Raw genomic sequence first — 23,759 nt, 5'->3', positions numbered from 1 at the left:
GTTGTTTCATTCATTGGTCACATCACCATGGTCTCGCCATACCATCCATAATTGGGGTAATGCTACCGATCCATCGCATCAGTGTCGCCATATGTTCAAGAGGAGTCGTTCAGAAAGAGTCAACCGGGTCCCATCCACTGCCATACATTATCCTTCATCCATTCATGACCGCCACCCTGAATCATATGTCACAGATCGTTTTCACCTCCATCAAAATCATTAGCTCCGTTCCGTGTCACTGATGTGGGATTCATTAAGGCCCTCCTTTGACGGATCGCTTCTTGTCAACATCAGCTCATTATCCAAGAAGTTGATCTAGGAACAACCGCTTCAGTACTTTGAAGCTTGCATGCCTCAATGGCAAGTTTCTCACTTCTGGCGACAGGTATACATCAATGACCTTCGACCAGAAGATTTTGCGTGGTGTTCGACGCCAAGTCCTTTATTCACACCACGTGAATTGTACTGCAGTACCTTGAGGGTCATTATCATTATCGGTGATTCCTCTCGCGCTTGTTAACGGTTTACATCATTGACCGGTAATCAAGCGATGTCTTTCCATGTTTGATTTCAGAATAATTCTCACATGGATTGACTTGTACTTAGAGTGAAGATCGAACGAGTTTGAAGACCCCGGATCTAGTTTCATCCATCCGGGCTACGATATATATTCAGGAAAGATAAAGACATTTGACACGTACATCATTGCAGCAAACGATCATCCTACTCAAAGGATGATAATTTCACCAAAATTATCAGTCTACCATCAGACGGTTGTCTGTTCTATGTACAGAAAATGAATTTATAAAGCTGAGCATGGGAATGCCCGCCTCAGCTAGATCATGAAAGCAGTATGAAAAATAATGTATTGTATTGTATCTTATTACAGGTCTCCTCCCAGCATTTGGATGAACTTCAGACCCTCCTGGATAAAGCATTTCACCCGATAAACAGCCTCATACTTTAGGGGGCAACTGTTATAGAAATTTTTGTGCCTTACAGCATTGAGCATGAAATGTCCATAATCTAAGGGATCCAAAGTCCCTAAACATGTTGTTCCTACCCCTAGAGGAACAAGGCTAACAAACCACAACAATTCACAGAAGTTCTCCACCAGAAACTGCTCAAAAACAAGTCAAATCAGGATCATGTCAATGGCTCCACTGACCATCTGTGCTAAATGTCAATGGCTCCACTGGCTACCTGCGCTGAATGTCAAAGCCAACACTGGCTACCTGCGCTGAGCGAGAGTGGACATGTGGCAGGCTCATTCCTCAAGGTGTCAAAACCCAGGAAGCTTCCAAAATGACACTTGCCTCAGGGAATTCGACTGGTGATGACTAAGAGGTTCCAAATTTCCAAGTGGAAGCAAGAACCTCCAAGTGGAATCAAGGACTGACAGAGGGAGAGGACACTAGTCAGATCTCAAGCTGATTCATCCTCTCTCCAAAACATCTATATATGGATCTCTCCTCCATGAGATCTAGAGGCTGGAATTTTGTTATTGCAAAGAATTGCTGTTGGTTTGAGACTGGAATCATTGGGTGCTTAATGCTTTGAAGGGAGGTGAAGATAGGAATTCCATTCTGCTGGGAAGGAGATGCTGGATTGGAGCCCTCTGGGTTGTATCTCTTCCTGAACCTTGTTATTCATCAATAAAGCTATCTTGGTTTCTCCTATATACTGGTGTATCTTTGATGTATGATTGCATTAGTGTATTTGGTTTATTTCTAATCCTGAATCATTTATGAATGTGAATATCTGTCTTTGTGTAGTGTTCTTCTCTTGTCGCAAGTAGCTGTTCTCTTGTCGCAAGTAGCTGTTCTCTTGTGATCTTGCAGGAACCTGTTGAAGCTGGGCGAGCGAGAAGGCAAGTAGCTGTGAACACCCAAAGAGGAGAGAGACCGGATCGAGGGACAAACGGAAGACACCGGTTAGTCCATCTATCTCTCTTCATTCTAAATTCATAAAGGAAGAATACTAGAATAGCTGTCTCTGTTTGTTGCTAAGGCACTGTCACACCTTAGGTGGATAGGATCATCCTGCATAGGCATTTTTCTCCACAACAGGGATGGTCTACATTATGGATAGCATGTGAATTAATTGTGATTTTGTGCCAAATACTGTTGATGAGAAAAATAACATAATTCCCTTTGATATTAACTCTCAAACAATGTCACTGCTCTATCAATAGCTTTAACATTCTACGGTGCTATTATGAACTAAGAAATTGTGAGAAGAGTGCATGCAAACTTGTAAGTGAACTAGTTACTGGGAAACAACAACCATGGGAGGAAAAGCCATCCACAATGAACCCACAATGCTCCGCGTATCATACCAGGCTCGTGAGATTCTTTAGCGCACTGTCTGGCTTCAATACTTAACCAAGCTACAGGGATTTCATGAGGAAATGACACTTGAATTTCTGCAGAATTTACAGAATCAGCGTAAGGCAGTAAAAGGCAGAAACATAACAGTCTCTGAAGTAGTTATAGCTGAAGTCTCCAGAATTCCAAAAGAAGTACGAGATGGACAGATAAGCATGTTCTTCGACAAGATGCAGTCGCAATATTTCAAGACCTGGGAAAACAACTGATGCGCAAAGGAAAAGGGATTCACCCTACAGCTTTAAGGCAACCATGGCAGGAATTGGTGGCCATTGTACAGAGGTATATCACATGTGACGAACATCAAGACATGGTAAAAACTCAACAACTTAAATTGTTAGCTATTTTGAAATATAAAATTACAGTTAATCTGTCATTTTATTTAAATTCTTTATTTCATGACGTTGCTAGTTGGGTAAAAAATGTTAAGGAGCGACATCTTGTCATTAGCCATCATGGGATGATTAAATTAATCATCATTCATGGACTGGCCCAACAATAATTGACCTAGGATAACCTTGTAAACCCTGCTTTGGCCCCACTTGAAGAAAACCCAAAGATTGGACAATAGGGGGTAAGGGTAATAGGTCTGAGCAGGACAAGAAAAAGAAGGAATCCTTCTTTGCCCTCGGGCCCAGTAAAGCATAGACGCTTTGTGAGGATAAAATTGCAGCAGCACACCCCAATTAAAATGGAAGAAGCAGGGCCATCCCACATGCCCTCTCCAAGTCCACAAGATGACTCTTTGCAGGACTATGAGGAAGAAGTTGCCCGAGTACTGGAGAATATGGGGACATTTTGTGGAGAAAGGGAGCTATCTGGAAATTCTGAAGGGAAAAATTATGCCCCTGGCAGAAATTCTGGCCATGCTGAAACTTTTCCATTTACTGATAATTTGGAGGGTCAGAGGGAATCAATTCCTTCTATGGATGAGCCCCTTGTGAAAGAGGCCCATGCAGAGGAAACCCTTGGGGATGGAAATCAAACTGAGGTTACTATTCCAGTGGAATCTCCAACAAAGGAAAACCCTACAGAAGAAACTCTGGAGGATGAAAATCAACCAGGGGACACTATCTTAGTGAAGTTCCCATAGGAAAAGGCCCATACACAAGAAGACCCTGAAAATGATAATCACTCAGGAGACATCATTCCTTTAGGGTCCCCTGAAAGGGAAGCTCGTGAAGAAAAAGACCTAGGAGGTGAGAACCCATCGGGAAACATGGTTCCAGTAGAACCTCATCCTGATATTGGCACATCCCCACCTGAACCTAAAATAAAAACAATCGTGCCACCACCGATCAACAACCCCACGACAAAGAAAACATATAAGGATAGATTGAGGAAGTTGCTTAAGAAGTATAGGAAGTAGAAGAAAACAGTTAAGCAACTGAGAGAATGATTGGAGGAAGCAGTTAGGGTATGAAAATTGAAAGTAGAATTGGAGACCATAGGGACTCAAACATAACACTTCTCTTGGGAAGATATTGAAACCCAAAGTGAGACCCCTTTTGTTTGTTCAAAAGGAACCCAAACAGAGAAATGTCTTTTAAAGAGTAGTGAAATGCAGACAGAAGGTCCTTGTGTTTCCCCAATGGAAACCCAAATGGACTTCCCCACTACTGATGGTGCTATCCAAACCAAATATGCAGAGAATTTATAGGAAGACTGCCATATGCCCCAAGGAACAACTGGAGTTGTTGTTTAAACTGATACTAAAGGAAATACCCAAGGTAATTGTTGAATGACCCGAGAAGCAGTTGAGGCTGTTGTTCAAACTAACTCAATGGTAACACAGGATGATGAAGTCTAGACAAAGAAAATGCCTGACTACGTTCCTCTGGTAAGGGAAGCAGTTATTATAAAATTGCAAAATGAACTAGCCAAGGCTCAATAGGAGTTGGCTCGACATAAAGAAGAAGTATTGTCATTACAAGTACACCAGGAATTGCGAAAGAAATTTGAGGCACTTACTATCATAGAGGATGAGACATTTTCCAATTACAAAGATGAGCAGAAGAAAGTAAAAATGCACAAGCTAAGCTGCAGAAGGCCAAGGAGCAAATTCAAACTATTTGCTCTCTCTACTCAGATGAATTTTCATGCCGAGCAACCTGCCACCAATTATGCACTATTCTTATTAGAAAGATAGCTCTTACTAAAGGTTAAAGCCATCAAGGTTGGTAAATCATCGAAAATTAAGACCACTCCAGACTTTGTCGAATGTTTCAAAGAACGAAATGAATAGGTACAACACATTTTATGTGAATTGTACATGCAAATTTTTTTATTAGAGGATGACTTGGATAGTAATCGTGGTCCCTTCATTGGGGATATCCAATTTCAAGGTTTTCGTTCTTTTTCCACCGATCAGATTAAATGGCTAAAGCCCATAATACTTTCCAAAAGAGGGAATATGGTATAGACTTATGGGTGAAGGGAGAACCCAAAAAAACCCTACATCTTTTTGTCCAACATAAACAACTCATGAAACGAATAGGTGTTGTGGCTCAATTAGGACCACTCCATACAAACATCATATATGCATGAAATGAATACTTTTAGGAAATTAAGGAAGAAGCTTTGTCAACAGCAAGACAAAGATGGGAAGCCTCCAGTAACAATGTCGGAAACAAGGAGCCATTTGGGTTTAGAAATTTCAAAGCTACCTCTACTCGCATACACAAATACAGAAATATGGTCCTAAGAATGGCCCTAAATGGATAGGGTGCCATTACAAAATTCCAATTATCTGGTACCCTCTTGATGGTTATTACAATGATTATAATTTTCCAGAATACCGTCTGAACTAGGCTTTTGCAGTACTCAAACAAAAAAATGGTTTTAGGCTGTATAAGGAAGAGGTTTAGCCTACTTATTCCTTGACTCAACTGCACCTCAATCATCTGATTGCATGAGGACATGAAGAAAGGTAAGTAGGGAATTATGTTGGGTCATGGAAAAGGTATGTTTTTTTCCTTATATTAGCCTAATTAATCATTTGTCTTTTTGTATTTCTTTTTGTTTAAGGAATAAATATAGAAGAAACGATAGAAGAAGCTGGAAAAAATCGATTATTAACAAATTGGGTAAATATGGGCATGAAAAACTAACTTTCGCTATCTTTATATGAAGGGATGCGAATTGAATGACTGTTGTTCAAAAGACAGAACAACAACACCAAGAAAGGAAAAAGACAACATCTTGATTAAAGAGGAAAATGAAAGACCAGGAGGATCAATTCTATTCTGTGATGAAATCAGATTGATGGTTGCAAAATCCTTAGGATCTCTTGATCTTGAGGATTCACTTCTATCAGGAAAAATGAACAACTAGTTAGGAATTTTAAGATTGTAACTATTCTTTTTGGACACATAATACTTTCATTACTGTGATGTTATAACTCTATTATGAAGTTTAATGAAGAATACTGTGTTTCATATATAATCGTATTCTGAATATCTTTCGGTGGTGACTTCTGGAGACTTTGGGCCCAGTCGATAGGAGATCTACTGCTTTAATTGTGTCATATTTACTTCTTCTTATTCTGATAATTGTTTATTATTGTTAGTTTGTGAAATTAGCACTATTCTGATTGTTGTGAGGATCGATGATTATGAATTTATTTTGTTGTTCAAGATAGACTCTATATCTTGTCATGGTTTACATCTGCGTGCTAATCTTTACCGAATTGATCAGGTTGATTTAAGTATTCGATTGTTGTTCATTCTAGAGTAGTGTTACCCGAGATCTCAAGCTTATAGCTGATTGTTTTCCATGAGATGTTTGCATAGTTACTTTTTGTTCAATTGTTGTAGCTTTCCTTCATATTAAATGAATTAGTGTCAATACCAGTTACATTACTAAGAGTGATTCCTTTTACTTTCATTCTAGATCAGTTTCTTGCAGAGTAGATTAAGTAGATTTGAAAGTGATTTAGAGATTTCTTTCAGAATTTTTTGGATTGAACTTCAAGAATTAGATATTAGCCATTGCAATGATTCTAAATCATTTCATTTTGAATTAGCCTCTGAATTCACTTGCATATACAATGCTGAACACTCTTGAAATAAACAGACTTACCCTGGCTTGATGATTAATGTAGGTATTAACATCGCTTTTAATAAGTCATCTTAGTACACCAATAGAGTGTAACACCCAAGTAGCAGAGACTATAAGATCCCTTCGCCCCCCCGTCCCCTTGTGCTTGAGAACTTTGAAGGAAATATGAAAAATGCCTTTGATCACCAGACCTAACACCTTATCACACTTAGGATTTTGTTGTTTGATCCATGGAATACAACACATTTTAGAACATCAACAACCAATAAATGTTGCATGTTCATTTTAGCCCTAGATTACCCAACACAAAATCTAGAAATTAATAAGCTAATATATAGGGATACATTTTAACTGAAGAGACATCCATGTAAAGTGAAAATTTTAGTTTTATATGCATTAAATTTGCACAATGACAGAAAATGAAAAACGTTAAATTGGAGAAAATATTTTTTAGCTCAAAATTGACCAAGCAAAGCATCATACTAACATACAACTCAATACAAATTTAAAACTTAGGGGCCATGAGTAATGAGATATAATAAACATCAAATTCATACTGTCTGATAAGAATATACATAGAGAACTTAGTATGGAAGACATTCAATTCAAATTAATTATTTATCTATCTATGCTTTATTAGATAGATAAACTATATAACTAGCATTCATGAAACATAAACTATATAACTATTGCATATCTACTTTAGTTTCACTTCCTTTCAAAGTCGCTTAAAATGAAGAAAATTTAAAAAGAAGAAAATCACTACTAGTAAAATATATATCTCTATCAAAGATCGATATCCAACTCTTGTAACATGATGCTTGTTTCCTACAAGGAAACATTACGCAAGATACTAATTAGCTAGTAGTGCATCCAAAAAAAATGACATAGTTTGTTATTCTTGAGCAACTTATGTTGTATGGTTGGCTTCATGAAGAACATCCTTAGCTTCCTTCAACTCCACTAAATCTTCGAAAGGGTATTGCTTTCCAATTTTCTTCTAATTTTTTCTCCATCATAGCATCATGATCAACTATTGACTCAACCCCATTTTCCTTTAGCGCTATAGCAACTTAAGCTTGATCAACACCCTATATGGAATTTTGTTCAATCAAACTGCATACAACAAATTCATAGTTATCATTCATGATTGTGAATCAACAAATTTGAATATGAAAAGAAGAGTCACAATGCAATAGCTGAAAATAAATACACTAATCACCTCAATGGATCATCCTATATTCCCTGTCTAGAAGCATAAGACACCAGAGTTTACAACGAAGATCTCCATCCCAGTGGAGTGCCTAGGTTAGAATAAAAATCCTAACCCTAACTCGGTGATAGAGAAATGTGTGAAATCCTACACGTGTAGCTTCATGCACCATCCACAAGGGATTTTCACCCTCATTAACTTGAATTTAGTCCTACCTTGTGTTGATATAATTCTAGATATTTCAATGTGCATGCATCCTATTATAACTTTAGAATTTATCTGAACCAAAGGTAAAAGAATAGCAATTTCTAGTTTTGTAAGAAAAGGAAGCTAGCCCCAAAACCATGACTAATGCATAAAATAGGCCAAGGTTGGTGCATGCATGGCCAGAGCATGCATGTGCCCTCTACCCCTTCTACATATTAACAACTCATCTCCCAAGCAAGCTAGTGGTGTTCCATCATCAAATTGTGTTCACAGGAACTGAGAAAGGATGAAGCATATCACTACCGTAACATGCTAAGGATAATACTAACCTTTAACAATATCTATTAAAGGTTTTACTTGTAAAAAAAATATTTTGGGAATACCATAAGATGATTTCATTAGCAATATTGGGAAGTAGCTTGTATTTATGACAACAACGAGGCCAAGATTTTGGGTTCTCAAAGGTTACACTTTGTGCTTTCATCTAAGAAGTAGTGTCTAAAGACTCCTTTTGTGTTTGGATTCTACCATTATTTTTCATGTCTAATTTTTGTTTCATGCTCGACAAAATTGACACTTATATAAGCTTTTGAGGATGATGACATTGATAAATTATGTTGAAAATATTTAAAGCACACTTCACAATTGATTTGTCTCCAATATTTTCCACAATTGAAGCCTTTTTGGCCGAGGCACCACAATATTGGCATATTGAGATACCAAACTTAGTGATATGTGAAAGGAAACAGGTGTAGGCTTTAGAGGCCTAGCTATGTGTCTGCTTTGACATATTTATTGTAGATTCAGTTTTGTTCTTCTTCATTTCAGCTTTGAAGGCCATTCATCTGGTGAGCCTATAATAAGAACACCTATACCACCACAACCCTTACATGAAGATAGTGACTGATTTCTTCTAATCCTTCAAGTTTCTAGGGATACAGAAAAAATTTGGATGGGAAAGAAATGAACCTCTGTTGCAGTTGGATAAAAGAACCTACATCAAATATTAGTCAAGATTAGTAGCTAGCACTGAAAAAGGAAACCTAGAAATCACGTGCAGCAAGTGCAATACTTTGATATAAGAAATAGAAAAGAGGGATTGCAAATTGTGAGGCCTTATCAGTAATTGAAATATATGGTGCAACACTCACCAATATCTCAAAATATTCATTGTCCTTACAACCAGTAGACACTATAAACAGACTCGCCCCTTGATAACCCTACACTTCTATTTTTTGTGTAGATCTCTTTAACAAGGACCATGTTTTATTCTCCCTACAAAATAAAAGACCCACATTTAAATTCTTTGACAAATGAATATTCTCCTAATGCACACTAAAACCTGATAAAAAATTTAATAGTGTTACACCATGATCCCAATTTGATACAATCCCTTTGACTCTTTTTAAATTTACAGCATATTGAATACTTGTCAACTCCACTGAATTGTCATTGTACCTCACCTGGTTTAACATAAAAAGTGACTCTTATTTCTCATTTCAAAAAGCTCAAAGATTTAATTCAATGGGTTTCCTCCCAACTTTATTAAGACCACAAAATTTCCATTTCTTTAAAGAAGACTTGGGATGGAATACTGTATAATGTTCAACAAAAACTACATAAAATGGATCTAGCATATTTAAACTATAGCTACCCTAAAAGGGTGCCTACTAAACCAATATGAAAAAATGGCAGTATCTTAGCTTCCTTCAATGCAAAGGCTAAACATTGAATTAAAATAAGGAGGGTCCTGACTCAATTTTCCATAGGCAACTTCACTCCTTTCTCAATAAAAGACTTGTTTCTGGTTTCATTACTTCCAAAGCCTATTGTTCAAAAGCAAATATGTGGCCCAACCCCAGAACCTCCTCGATGCCACTTTTACCCAGTATCACCTTTGAGGAAAATAAAGGAAATTTAGTAATGTTTGAATGAAAATATGTATATTCCACATGCATCAACAAATATTTCTCCAGCATACGCCATAGACAATGTTGCAGAACCTTTCCCAGCTTTCGCTTTGACAACTTTAGTTCCTCCATATTGAGACTACTTAGTCAGAGCTTTGATATCCTCATTTGAAAGATTAGTATTTTTTTTTGGAGTAGCTTGTTCAATGAGAGGAAGGATAGTGACACTGACATGTCCTCTTACAAGAGGGACATTCACTTATTCCACATAGACACCTACTTTGGTAGCATAAAAAATATTTCCTCGAATAAAATCAAGCATGGTGACACCAAAGATTTTTTTTCATTATAGGTTCTAGCCTTCTTGAAAGCCTCACCAACAATGGGTACATTTTAATTAATAGGATTTTTTATCATTTTTACTAATGATTTAGGGAAATATTTTGCAATGGCTATACACAAGGATTTGACATTGCCTACATTAATATTGAAATGATAGTCTCATGTCATCCCAGGTTTACGAGGCACACCAACAAGAATTATCACACCATATGATCCTTCCAGTGCTTTCCCTAGTTGATCATTGCCCATATATCCTACAACCTGTGCTTGATTATTGACAACCAACATAAGTTGCAGCTCCAGGCGTGCCAGTAATATCATAGAGAGTGAGATTAGAGACAAGAGGGTTAAGCTTTATGTTGGGAATTGAAATTGTCATTCACTTCCATTACATTTTCACTTATATTTCCATATTGTCACCTTCACTCCACCTCTATTTCATTACATTTACCTTACCATTATCATTATTGGGTCACATTTATGTTTTTCCAAACTTTATTAATTCTTAGCATTTTTAAGTGAATTTATAGTTAAAAATTAGAAAATAATATGCATATGCTTATACCTAACAGGTGGGATGAGATTGTTGACATGTGTAGGTCAAAAGGAAGCTTCTAAAAGACCCTTATGTGGCCTCCCAAAACCAAATTCGAATTTGAGTGGAGAAGATCATGGGATCATGAGGATATGTGTCTCATTTCCTATTTGTATTGAAACTCTAACAAGACATGTGTCTTATCATTTCCTATTTTGATTGTAACTCTAGAGATATGGGGAAAGATTCATGGACTCTCATTAATGAGATAGCTTCTCATCTTTTTTTATAAATAGGGGAAGTTTTCTCCTACCATTTTCATGTGTAAAATTGGAGTTATGCTCAAGCTTTGAATACAGAATTAGATTGTGGCACCTTACTCATGAATGTTTCTTCATTTTGACTTGGTTTTTCTTACATATGGAGCATCTTGATTTACCATCTCTCACACTTTTAGATCAGCTACCTAAAATGTGTGAGATTTAATTGCTTTTATAGATTAAAGTTCATTTGCTTTCTTAGTATTAGTTTTAGAATGAGCGTGTAATCTTTTCTTTTCTAAAAACATTTCAATAGGAAAGATTTATGTATTTTCCAATTGGATTAAGTTTGAGGCAAGAGCTCATAGTTATTTATTTTCCTTTCATTTTTTGGTATTTAATTTCTTAGGTCAAACTATCAATTCATTGTATAATTGAATAAAAGATTAGGCCAAGAAGGTGACTTCAAATTGGGTGATTGAATGTTTGATCTATGCAATCATTGAGCTTTATTTTTTCATGCTTTTATGTTTGCTTTTAAGATCCCCATTTAATTGCATTAACTGATATTCCTAAAGATCATTCTAAGAAATTGATTTAATCATATTTCAAGATTGAATGGTTGAATAATTAATACATGCAATCACTGAGTTATTTTCTGCGCACTTTACTTGCTTTTCTAGGACATTAGAAGTTAAAGCATAAATAGTTTCTTACACATCATCTCAATAAGGTAAAAATTCATAATTGAATGTTGGAGTAACTAAGTATAAATTAGTTGTTTTTGATTTCACAAGTTAGTTGAATTCCATTTTCATTATTTGATTTCATAGATTAGATGAATTGGTTTTCGGTATTTTGTAGTTAGATTGATCTAAACTAAAAGAAAATTTCTAGCACATACAATGCGCGCATGCTTCACAAGTTTACGAAACCCCCGGGTTGACAAACTAAATGATAAGAAATCACTTTGCCCCAACATTTTCGCTCCGTTGCCTGGGAAGTGTGCATAGGAACTAGCTTTCAGTTTAGATTGTATTTCATTTGTTTTTGTTTTTATTAACCATTTATGGACAAATGATCTAGAATGCAGCCCAAAGACTACATTGAGGAATGGTATCAATAAGCAGTTACGCCACAATATTCATCAATTTTTCAAGAGATCCTTGCGGCAAATCGAAAGGTCAAGTCGATTTCGCATATCCTTACAAACAATTAGGTACATTTTTCAAGTTGGGATATAAGCATTTCAAAAATTCTAATCCATAAATAGCTTCATTGGAAGCATGAATATACTTAAAAAAATAGTTTTTAGATAGATAGGAAAAATAAAAATAAATTTTTATAATTTTTAGTATAAATTTGATGTTTTATGGTGTAGTAAGAACCACCCATCTACTAACCCTTGGTAGGAAAAATTTGTAATAAAACAAATGGTTGAGAACAAGGAGCGCAAGTGAAGATCACAAACGATAATTTAAGGTATGAGATCAAGCCTTTTCATTTTACTTTTACAAAATTTATACAGGAATCGATTGATAAAATCTGAACGATGTTAACAAAATAAATCTCTTAAGTATGCTCTCCTTCTGCACTTCGTGTGACCTGGAGGATCAGAAAAAGAAATTGTTCTGTTAGTATATCATAAAAAAATATTTAGCTAATGCAAGACTTGCAAATGCATGTCCAAAAATCCTTACCTTTGTAATGCAAGAGTTTTCTGCGGGATTACAAAAATGATGCAGTTAGATTTCTTCAAAACGCCATCCCATCTTTTATCTCATTCCAAATTTCGAGTCCCCAAGAATTGTCTATAGGATGATTGATATAGTTAGATCTTCCATTTTCCTTTGTTGGAAGACATCTACACAACCACAAGCACAACCTTCAAAACCTGCAAATCAAAAATCACAGGAATATTTCTAGAAAATGCAACAGCATAAACACATGATTTTAAAATTGAAATTCTGAGCAAACCAGGGCGAATTTGAAAAACTAAGACATGGGTTTTCTTTGGAACGGGGGAAATCATGCAAACCAAGAATGATTTTCTAGATTTTGCAACCTTTTAGGGAAATCCGAAATTGATTTTTGCAGAAAACGTAATTGCGAGAAAGCGTAAACTGTCTTGACATCGGATTTTAAAACTAATTTTCTGAGCAAACCAAGGCGAATCTGGAAAAAATGGGACATGGGTTTTTTCGGGAACGGGATGAATTTAATAAAAAAAACCATTTCCTCGGATTCCTAACCATTCAAGAGAAAATTTTGGTTCTTTGGGACCCTGTTTGGTGACTGCATGAGGAAAACAATTTTTTTTTATGCACGAGGTTTTGCTAGCAATAACGAATTTAATTCACTAAGACTTCTAATCAGACAATGACTCTTTCTCCTCTTCAATAGATTTATCCTCCTTACATCTTTGAACACTTGGAGGAAATTTCTAACTTAATGCTGCACCCATGTGTATACTCGTTTTGTCACGTGTCACTGCAGTCAGGGAGTGATTCTGTTTGAATGTTATGAAGTGTGAATGCACAAGCAGTGAATTCAGATTTGTGGTTGATACAATGAACAACAATAATTTTCAAAGATTGACTGAAAGAAATCATTTTATTTGTGAAAAAAAATAAAAAAATTGTGATGAATAATACATATGCAATCAATTTATTGAAGCAATTTATAAAGCGAAAAATTCTTGCAAAATTTGATTGAAATAGTTTTTTTTGTACAAGTACTTTTTCATATTTTTGCCGCTTCAAATATTTTTGACAATATGTTATTTTTGCAGCACAAATGACGATTCAATAATGGCTTTCAAAACAATTGGAAAATTATTTAGATGATTATGAACATTTGGCATTAATATTGTTGCTGTGTATTTTTCTATGAAGTTTTAACTTGCAGAGCACAAAAATTCTTTGTGATGTCAATTGTTTTACTAAGCACAGTGCATGAAGTCATCCGACAACATGGAGTTAATTTAATTTTCATGTTTATTTCTCAAAAATGGATTGTTATCAATATCATGAATTGGACTGAATATAACACTTTTGATTTTTCTTAATTTGTTTTATTTGACATTTACATTTTGCATAAGAATCAGAACGTAATTTGGCCATTTATTTTTTAACACACTTATGTTCTTTATGTCAAGACTTTTTTGCAGGTTTGGTATGATCGAATGATTATTGAAGAAAACTAATTGTGTGCACAATTGGTCTTCAAAGGACTGGTTCCATGAGAAACATAAGAACAAGTCCATGTCCATATCCACCAAAACCATTACCTTTCCTCAGACCCTTTTAAATTATAAATCCAACCAAGCAATTCAATGCAAGCCACAGTCATTTTTCCCAACAAGAGTCAGTTGTTCATTTTACTTTATTCACATATACTTTCCGCCTGACCCACAAATAAAAGCAAGAAGATCAATTACATGCTTATTTCCCATTGTCATTATTATTTTCCATTGTCATCTTCCATTTTCATTTTTCCTTTCCTATGCTTTTTCATTTCGCAAATAAACCCTACTTCAATGCAAAATATCGAGTCCATAGTTCTTTGAGTCTAAAATCCTTGCAAAGACACCTTGAGGCTTGCATGCCTTAATGGAAATTCCTCATGCCAACAAACAATGGGAATACATCAATGTCCCTTGTTCATCAGATCTTCTAGGTACTCGACAACAACAAAATTATTCATACTTAGCAAGATGTGTTTGGGCATCTTGACTCTCATTTTCATCAATGGTGAGAGTTCTCGTGTTGACTAGCGGCATCCATTAATGGTCACTAAGTCAACAATTTCTTTCTATGTTCAACATCTGAACATCTACTCACATAGCAGGAATTGTGCCAATGAGTTTTAAAGACATGAAGATTATCATTTTCAACATTTTGGAGCAAATGTAGAAGATATGTAGCTACAGAACCAGATGGTAGCTGCTAAATCAGACAACATATAGAAAATTAGATGACAGCTGCAGAACCAAATAACAGTTGCGGAATCAGATGGCAGCAACAAAATCAGCACTATTCCGAAACAGATTCAACAAGTTTTAATAAAAGCTAATAAAAGTCATCTTGACTCTTTTCTCCATGACTTTTCCAACCACTTGAAGAAGATTATGACCATAATTTTGCGGCTACCACACATGCAACTCATCCATTTCTAAAGCATATGTTAAGGTATGTCATTTTCTAAATTTTTACCATAAAATTCCTTGAAAAGCTAGAATGACAATTTTTGGAGAAAAAAACATTTATCTTCCTCATCTCATAAAATTGCTAATATCATCAGTTGGGGGTGGGGGCGGTGATACATTCATATTCATATTTTTCCATATTCATATCATATTCAAAAGCCCACATACTTTCAAAAGATATTAACTATTACATTATTGTTATGAGCATACAAAGGCATGTCAAAAGTACTAAAAAAGATAATTGGATACAAACACAATCATAGTTGTCACACGGAAACCAACTATGATGAAATCTAATAAAGATATACTTTTCAACAATAATCAAATTATCATTATGAAAAGTTCAAAGATAAAAAATGAATGCAACAACAAAATATGGTTGTAACACAAGAACCAACCATGTTGCAATTCAACTAAAATATTTTGCAGAAGTATCAAGTTATCAAATGATATCATGCAAAGTTAAGCCAAATCTCAAGGATAAAAAAGAATTAATGTAATAGATTGCATGAGGACTTGCAATAGCTTCAGTTGTGGGGTATGTTGGGCCTTGAAATTGTCATTCCCTTCCATTACACTTTCACTTATATTTCCATATTGTCACCTTCACTCCACCTCTATTTCATTACATTTACCTTACCATTATCATTATTCGGTCACATTTATGTTTTTCCAAACTTTATTAATTCTTAGCATTTTTAAGTGAATTTATTGTTAAAAATTAGAAAATAATGTGTATATGCTTATACCTAACATGTGGGATGAGATTGTTGACATGTGTAGGTCAAAAGGAAGCTTCTAAAAGACCCTTATGTGGCCTCCCAAAACCAAATTTGAATTTGAGTGGAGAAGATCATGGGATCATGAGGATATGTGTCTCATTTCCTATTTTTATTGAAACTCTAAGAAGACACGTGTCTTATTGTTTCCTATTTTGATTTTAACTCTAGAGATATGGGGAGAGATTCATGGACTCTCATTAATGACATAGCTTCTCATCCTTTTGTATAAAGAGGGGAAGTTTTCTCCTATCATTTTCATGTGTAAAATTGGAGTTATGCTCAAGCTTTGAATACAGAGTTAGATTGTGGCACCTCACTCATGAATGTTCCTTCATTTTGACTTGGTTTTGCTTACATATGGAGCATATCAGTTTACCATCTCTCACACTTTTAGATCAGCTACCTAAAATGTGTGAGATTTAATTGCTTTTATAGGTTAAAATTCATTTGCTTTCTTAGTATTAGTTTTAAAATGATTGTGTAATCTTTGATTTTCTAAAAACAATTCAATAGGAAAGATTTATGTATTTTCCAATTGGATTAGGTTTGAGGTAAGAGCTCATAGTTATTTAGTTTCCTTTCATGTTCTGTTATTTACTTTCTTAGATCAAACTATCAATTCATTGTATAATTGAATAAAAGATTAGGCCAAGAAAGTGACTTCAAATTGGGTGATTGAATGTTCGACCTATGCAATCATTGAGCTTTACTTTTTCATTCTTTTATATTTTCTTTTAAGATCTTCATTTAATTGCATTAACTGATATTCCTAAAGATCATTCTAAGAAATTGATTTAATCATATTTCAAGATTGAATGGTTGAATATTTAATACATGAAATTACTGAGTTATTTTCTGCACACTTTACTTGCTTTTCTAGGACATTAGAAGTTAACGTATAAATATTTGCTTACACATCATCTTAAGAGGGTAACACTTCATAATTGAATGTTGGAGTAACTAAGTATACATTATTTGTTTTTGATTTCACAGGTTAGTTGAATTTCATTTTCATTATTTGATTTCATAGATTAGATGAATTGGTTTTTGTTATTTTGTAGTTAGATTGATCTAAACTGAAAGACAATTTCTAGCACATACAGTACATGCATGCTTCACAAGTTTACGAAACCCCCGGGTTAACAAATTAAATGATAGGCAATCACTTTGCCCCAACACTTTATCAGTAGAGAAAGAGGCTCCCCAATTCCTCCTGTTGTGGCATGAGTACAACCACCTTTCGATATGGATAGTTAATTGCTATTGTTGAGTAAAACCTTCTTCGAATCACATTTGCCCTGCGCTGAGTGCTTTCCAGAGCTCCACACATTGTAGAAGCCATCTCTTCTCCTCAACATTGTCCAAAAGTTCTTGAACTCATTGTTATTATAAGCATCAAATGTTATTTTCAAAATTAATATACATGGTCTTTTAAGAAATAAAATAATTTTAATAATTGATGCACATAGATAAGAATACTATTCCATCCATGCCATTGAGAGTCATAACAGACTTATCAACTTCCATTCAACCGTGAAAACATGAAAAGACAATGTACTAGAATCCAATGTTTAAAATATTTGATTTTCATACTGATAAGGGAGTAAATATTGCAATTGAAGTATAACCTATGAGAGACATTTGCATATGAGGTACTTCAAGTGGAGGAAAATAACATGCATATAGGTGGATTTACTTTACAGAGGGAAATAATTGTTGAAGGTACAGTCCAAATACCATCCCCACAAATCAATCCTAAAGCCATAGCCCCTGAATATTGTTGAGCATCTTTCCTGTCCAATCTCTCCCATACAAATAAGATGACAAAATTGAAAAACATTTCAATTTCAAAATAAGATACAATGTAGAACGAAATCACAATAGCCATTGGGATGGGAATGAAACTTGAGATTTGGTGAGGAGTCAAATCCCTCAAAAAGTTGCTTAGTATTGCAGACGTAAAGAAGGCATAACAAATCTATAAACAATGTTTTGGCAGTGCTGAAATCCCTCCACACCCAAAATTTCCATTTCTTGGAAGATCAAAGAATATGGTGCCTGGTATGCTTGACCAGGGGAACCTATATCAAAATCTCTCCAAAACATCTAGAAAGTAAGGGGTGCCAAAATACATCCTATGACAATACCAACTAACTAGCTTATAAACATAGATATCTGATATGATAGGGTGAGATAACTAGTCTTGAAGTCCTCCATCAAGTCAGAGGGTGTACAGACAATTGACATCATCACTCCATAAGCTACTAAACATGCAATTACACCACCATTATTGCCTACAAATGATGCAAAAATGAAGAGTACTGCTTTCCATAGGTGATAGCCAAGCTCCAATCAGTCAAACTTTCTCCATATGAGTTGCAAAATGCGAAAGTTGGGGCCACCATGTAGGAAATCAGTACCAAGTTCCATTTCAAGGGAGGGAAAATGGCAGGTATTACCCCAACAAAAATTGCTGCAAAACCAACATAACCAGAAGATGCTACCAAAAATGGTATTTTGTCTTTCATGAATATCTCCTCTTGCATTTGTTCCTCCACTGATTTTTCATTGTCATTAACTTGAACATTGTTGATGAGAGGAATTTCATTTCGTTTAGTATATTGGGTATAAACTTCCTTACTAGTAATGACTATTATCTTGACAAGGTGTTACAACCCATCACCTAGAATAAGAAAAATAACTACAAACACCTTATACCCATACATGCCTTTGAAGTAATTGCTAGCAAGGTCTGTTAGATACCAGTCACCTGCAAGTTTTCTAATAAGAGGCCATAAGCATCCCCATGTTATTATTGCCACAAGAAAAATTGAACAATTGACAATGTAAAGGTATATAAGGACATATCCAATGTAGGTTACACTGAAGTCAAAATAGAATGTGTTCTTGTATGCTTCCCACCCCAAACATAGAAAGTTGTCAAATTCACATGAATCTCCAATTCCACTAAAAGACCACTTGAATAAGCTCCAGACAAAACTAATGCTTAGGTACTTTCCATGACACCAAACTTGATTTCTTGCAGTATCAGCACCTTTCGAAGTGTGAAAACTATTATCAACAACATTTCAACAGTGCCACTACAATAAGTGAGTTTGTAATCTATGACCATTACCTTGCGAAGTGGAACAAGGAAAAATAGGTCCAAAAAACTAACAGTAAAATGAAGGCAGTTATCTACCCTAAAGAAGGATTCTTAATGTCTTCAACCATATTTCCTAGATAGTCTGCTCCAATTAAATTATGTGTTCTTTAGTTGACGGAAATCATGTATGTCCAAAACCACTAATAAAAGAGATGCCATAGTAGGTGACAAAACAGGTTTGAATGAATAGATTTTCCTGCCTGGTGAAATGAGTTGTCCATATCCCCAGCTTTGACATAATCCCTGTCCATGTTTTCACTAGGAGAAATCCCAAAACATTAGCAACCACACTGAGAGAAGGAATCACTCCCACAGTCAGATTCAATTTACGGGTGATAATGCAAAATAACCCTCCAAGAACAACACTCACCACAATGCCGCAAACTGTGATTTATTCTTTCCATGGTGGTGGTACCTCTAAATCATTCTGAGCTCCACATCCATGTTTGTTTGCATCATCTACTAATGGAATACACACCTTTGATCTAGTATCCTCCTTGCCCATTTTTTCCTATTTCCTTCAAACCTTCATGGAGAGTAATTTGTCATGCGTCCTGCTAAACTTGTGAGAATTTTACTCTCTCTCTATAGTCACACCTGGGAATGAATGTGTAGTCATTGGGAACCCTTTGAACCTAGTACTACATCGCACCATGACAATATGTAATAATTGATATTTAACATAATGATTTGTTACCAAAAGAAATCAGCATGGAACCAGGAGGGGAAGATGACAAGAAGGATCTCTTCTCCTCCTCCTTGTTCAGCATCGAAACCACCCGGTGAAGGGAAGGTGGAATATATTCGCATGGAAACTTTCTTGTGACTTTACCACATGTCTATTTTTGATTTGTGTGAATGAAAATAATAAAAGTTTTTGATTGGTTGGGGTGAACAATATCTTCTCACCCAAAGCCCATAAAGAAAACATCTTTCAGTGTAATTAATGGTGCAACAACCCATCTTGAAATTATGCACTATTTTTCAAATGGGTATAACTAGCAGTTCCACCACAAAGGGCAAAGATATGCTGATATTTTTTTGTGTTTTTTTTACCCTTTGAATAAAATTATTGTACTTACCTCACAATTTTGGGCTTGTAGGAAAGTATAGCTTGGGTATTCTCATCGATAATGAGTTGTTTCCAAGAAGCTTGGGGCTTTGGGCACAGTTGGACTTGCACCCAATGCAGGTTGGGTAACCTCTTACCCACAGAAGGGTTGTGAATATTCTAGCATGGAATTACATTAGAACTTCATTAGTGATTTATCTATCAAAAGTGTTCAGTGTACAAACCTTCCCAACCATGGCAAGAATATGGAAACTTGCCACCCACATGACAATGAGAATGTGGGAGCCTAGTAAGCAACCTGAAATTGAGCTAAAGTGTTCTACATTTCTCTCATATTGTGGGGGTGTGAATATTTCACACACGTAACAAAATACATTCTGATTTTTCCAAAAACAAAATTGAAATTTTCCAAAAACTAATAACAAATGTAAAAGTTACCATTTAATGAAACAACATCCCCTTTATACCCAAAAATGGCTTTAAAATTTTTCAGCACCTATCCGTGAGAGTAATGAAAAAACATTTTCCATTGATTGGGCATCCTGGACAGATTGCAGGGATTCAAGTAAAACAGAGAGAGAGGGAGAGATATTGAAAAATTATATTACACTTGCCCTTCCAATATATTGAAAAGACATATATAGTGACCAATCCTACTTGAGTAGACTTCTATCTGCCCTGTCTTTGTCTCTCTATGCACCATGCCATATAATTTTTCAAGTGCAGGAAATGAACCCATAACACCCACCAATTTGATAATGTTTTCTGTGAGAGAAATCAAACAGAATGAGAATGTATTTGCAAATTGTTTATAACTGATCAATGATTTGAAATGTGTATAAAAATTTGGAATTGCAAATGCACTAGGTTGATATTCTTATTCGTAGAGGATATCTCTGCTGAGTATCTCTTGTATCACCGTCAGGGCTAAACAAAAACATGAATAGGGAAAAATTGGCCTCAGATGCACAAAGATTTGACAAGAACGAGATGAGGCCACAAATAATCTTAGAAAAAGACAGGAAATACTCTTCCTATATGAATCAAATCCATTTTTTTATGTCATCTATAGGTGTTTCACAACTGAATGTGTGAATGATATGGTAATGGTCGTTGAGAAAGAAAACATATGTCTGTCTAGAAGCTGTAATAATGCTTCATTGAATTTTCTAACCATAATTTTATTTGTGAATATTTTGTTTACAAATAAAAAGTTCGTGCAAGTGACAATGATGGTATGTCTGCAGAAAACTCAAGAAATGGACTATTGGAACATTGGCACATTCACGACAATGAGAAATTTGCAGCATCCAGTTTATTTGGTGATAGAAATATTTTTGGTTACATGGTAGGGAATTTTGGTCACTCTAGTGGCAATGTGGGGTCAAGAATTCCTTGTAGAAACTCTATAGTGAATATCGTCACTCCCCCAGATTCTGTTCGAGCTCAAAAAATTGAAAAAGAATATGTGCCTGATGTATTTTTTTTGTTTTGATAGGATTTTTACATGTCAATGGAATATATTAATTGTTTTATGATTTTCTTCTTTCATTTCTTTGTGTAGAACAATGTTGGAAGGAATATTGGTGCAGAAACACAGGCGGAAGGAACATAGAATATGTGCATTCCTCGAGTTAGATTTCAAGAATCTTATGTTTTTGTTTATAGTAGTATGCTTGCTGGTATGGTTGAAAATTTGTGACACCCAGTTGTGAATGTCAAAACAAGCATTTTTGGAAGCAAGTGTGTAGACAATATTGTTATTTGTGGAGAATCTATGTAGAGTCCCTCTCGTCAGAAAGGACAGGTGGTGCAAGTGAATTTATTTTCCTCGAATTTTTGCATTTCAATATGTATTTGGAAATTGCTAGATTCATCTTTTAATTCATGTATTTTTTGTAGAGCAATATTGGAGTGAATAGTGGTAAAGAAGTAAATTTATAACCAATGCAACCTTTCTTGGTTGGTTAAGTCCAGCTCCATCGACGCGATGGGCAAGAAAATGTATGTGTTTTGTTTGTTAAACTTACTATGTTGGCATTTTTATATGTTTCATTTTAGCATTATGATTTATAATTTATGTAAGAAAAATGAACTCGACTACAACCAATATAGAAGAATGGATTCCCATGAATTTAAGGAAAGAAATGTGCAATCCAATGCTCAAATCTAGCAGGTTTTTTAATATCATCCTTAATCTAGATTCTTGTTTTGTAAAGGAAGTGGAAGTGGTCGCCATTATTTTAGCAGAGAGATGATTATGTTGCATAAAAGGTTTTGGTGAAGGATTGATAACTTATCTGTTGTGGAAATGTGTCAAGTATGTAATGAATATTATGTTAGTATACAAGTTGTGAGCTTGCATGAAGGGCCCATTTCTAAAATATGTAAGAGTTAGAGAGGTGCTCATTGTTTCTCTCACTTTAATAACATGAATCTAGATGAGCAACCTGAGGTACTAGGAGTTTTGACACGGGCATAAGAAATTTTAATAGCATCAGTGAGTCAAATATTGCAAGTGACTCATGCTCGTGTTGGCCAGTATAAATTTAATGGGCATATGATTAGTTTTCCGAAAGATATATATTTGATTGAAAAGAAGCTTCCACGATAGGTAGAACAAATTGATTTTCTGATTTTTAGAAGATGTAGTGCTAAGTCGAAATATTATGAATGTTATTTCAAGATACAATGTGTGTTGGATGCATTGGTTTACAAAATTTAGATGGATAAATATTACAAGGATGTTGAAATCGATATGGATTTTGTTGCTACTCTGCCAGAATGACAAACTGATGTGTCTAGCAGGCTATAATATGTTGATATTTTTCTGGGTGAAATTTGAAGAGCTGATGAGGACATTGAAATATTGGATGTTGGTGGTTTGCATTGCCATCCATCAACATTTCTTTCTCGCATGCCTAATGAGTGCAGGGAAGTGGAACGGATAAGAAGATTCTTTGAAAACACAGATTCTAGAACAAATGAAGTAGTGGAATGGCCAAATATTGGCACATCCCCCGTCAATGAATATAACACTGAAGGGTTGCTAGACATGGCCTTCCCAACTTTGTTTCCAACTAGTGATGTCGATTGGTTGTATCCACGTATTTTCAATGTTGAAATGCATGAATATGGTTTGCATCTACTTAGGTATTGTGATCAAATATTTGGAAACCATCCTCGGTTTCGATATTTCCTATTGAATATAATTATGTGTCATCGTAGCTAGGGGACAATGTCTTTCTTCTTGAAAAATAATATCCATGAGATTGCACCTGCAAATATCCAAGATTCGTGTCAACAACTTGAGGATTTTCCTCACAATAAATTGGTTTAGAAATTAATGCATTTTAGTTGTTATCTTAGGGGTATAAGGGCATATTAGACAAAGTGTCATTCTGAACTCACCAACATGATCATGCAATTGGGCTGCCCAATATTGATTTTTGCGTTGAGTGTGGCTGAGACCAAGTGGCATGACTTACAATTTCTTATGCCTTCCAGCATACACTGCCATCCACGAAATGAACATGCGAAAAAAATTTGACAATCTTATTGATTACTCGCATATAGTTTCTATGTACATGCACCAAAGATTTAATATATTTCATCAATC

General features: G+C 35.3%; 1 pseudogene; it reads right to left on the bottom strand.

Annotated features, from left to right (window-relative positions):
- Positions 1–17,559: 17,559 nt before the first annotated feature.
- LOC149208511 (putative metal-nicotianamine transporter YSL6 pseudogene) lies at positions 17,560–19,035 on the bottom strand (annotated as a pseudogene).
- Between the last annotated feature and the right edge of the window lie 4,724 nt (positions 19,036–23,759).

This window comes from Pinus tabuliformis, chromosome 1_2, assembly GCF_031772625.1.
Source record: "Pinus tabuliformis cultivar Carrire ecotype Pingquan chromosome 1_2, CPIR1, whole genome shotgun sequence".
Lineage (NCBI taxonomy): Eukaryota > Viridiplantae > Streptophyta > Pinopsida > Pinales > Pinaceae > Pinus > Pinus tabuliformis.
The sequence above is the reverse complement of the archived record's forward strand: the minus strand, read 5'-3'. Positions and strand labels throughout refer to the sequence as shown.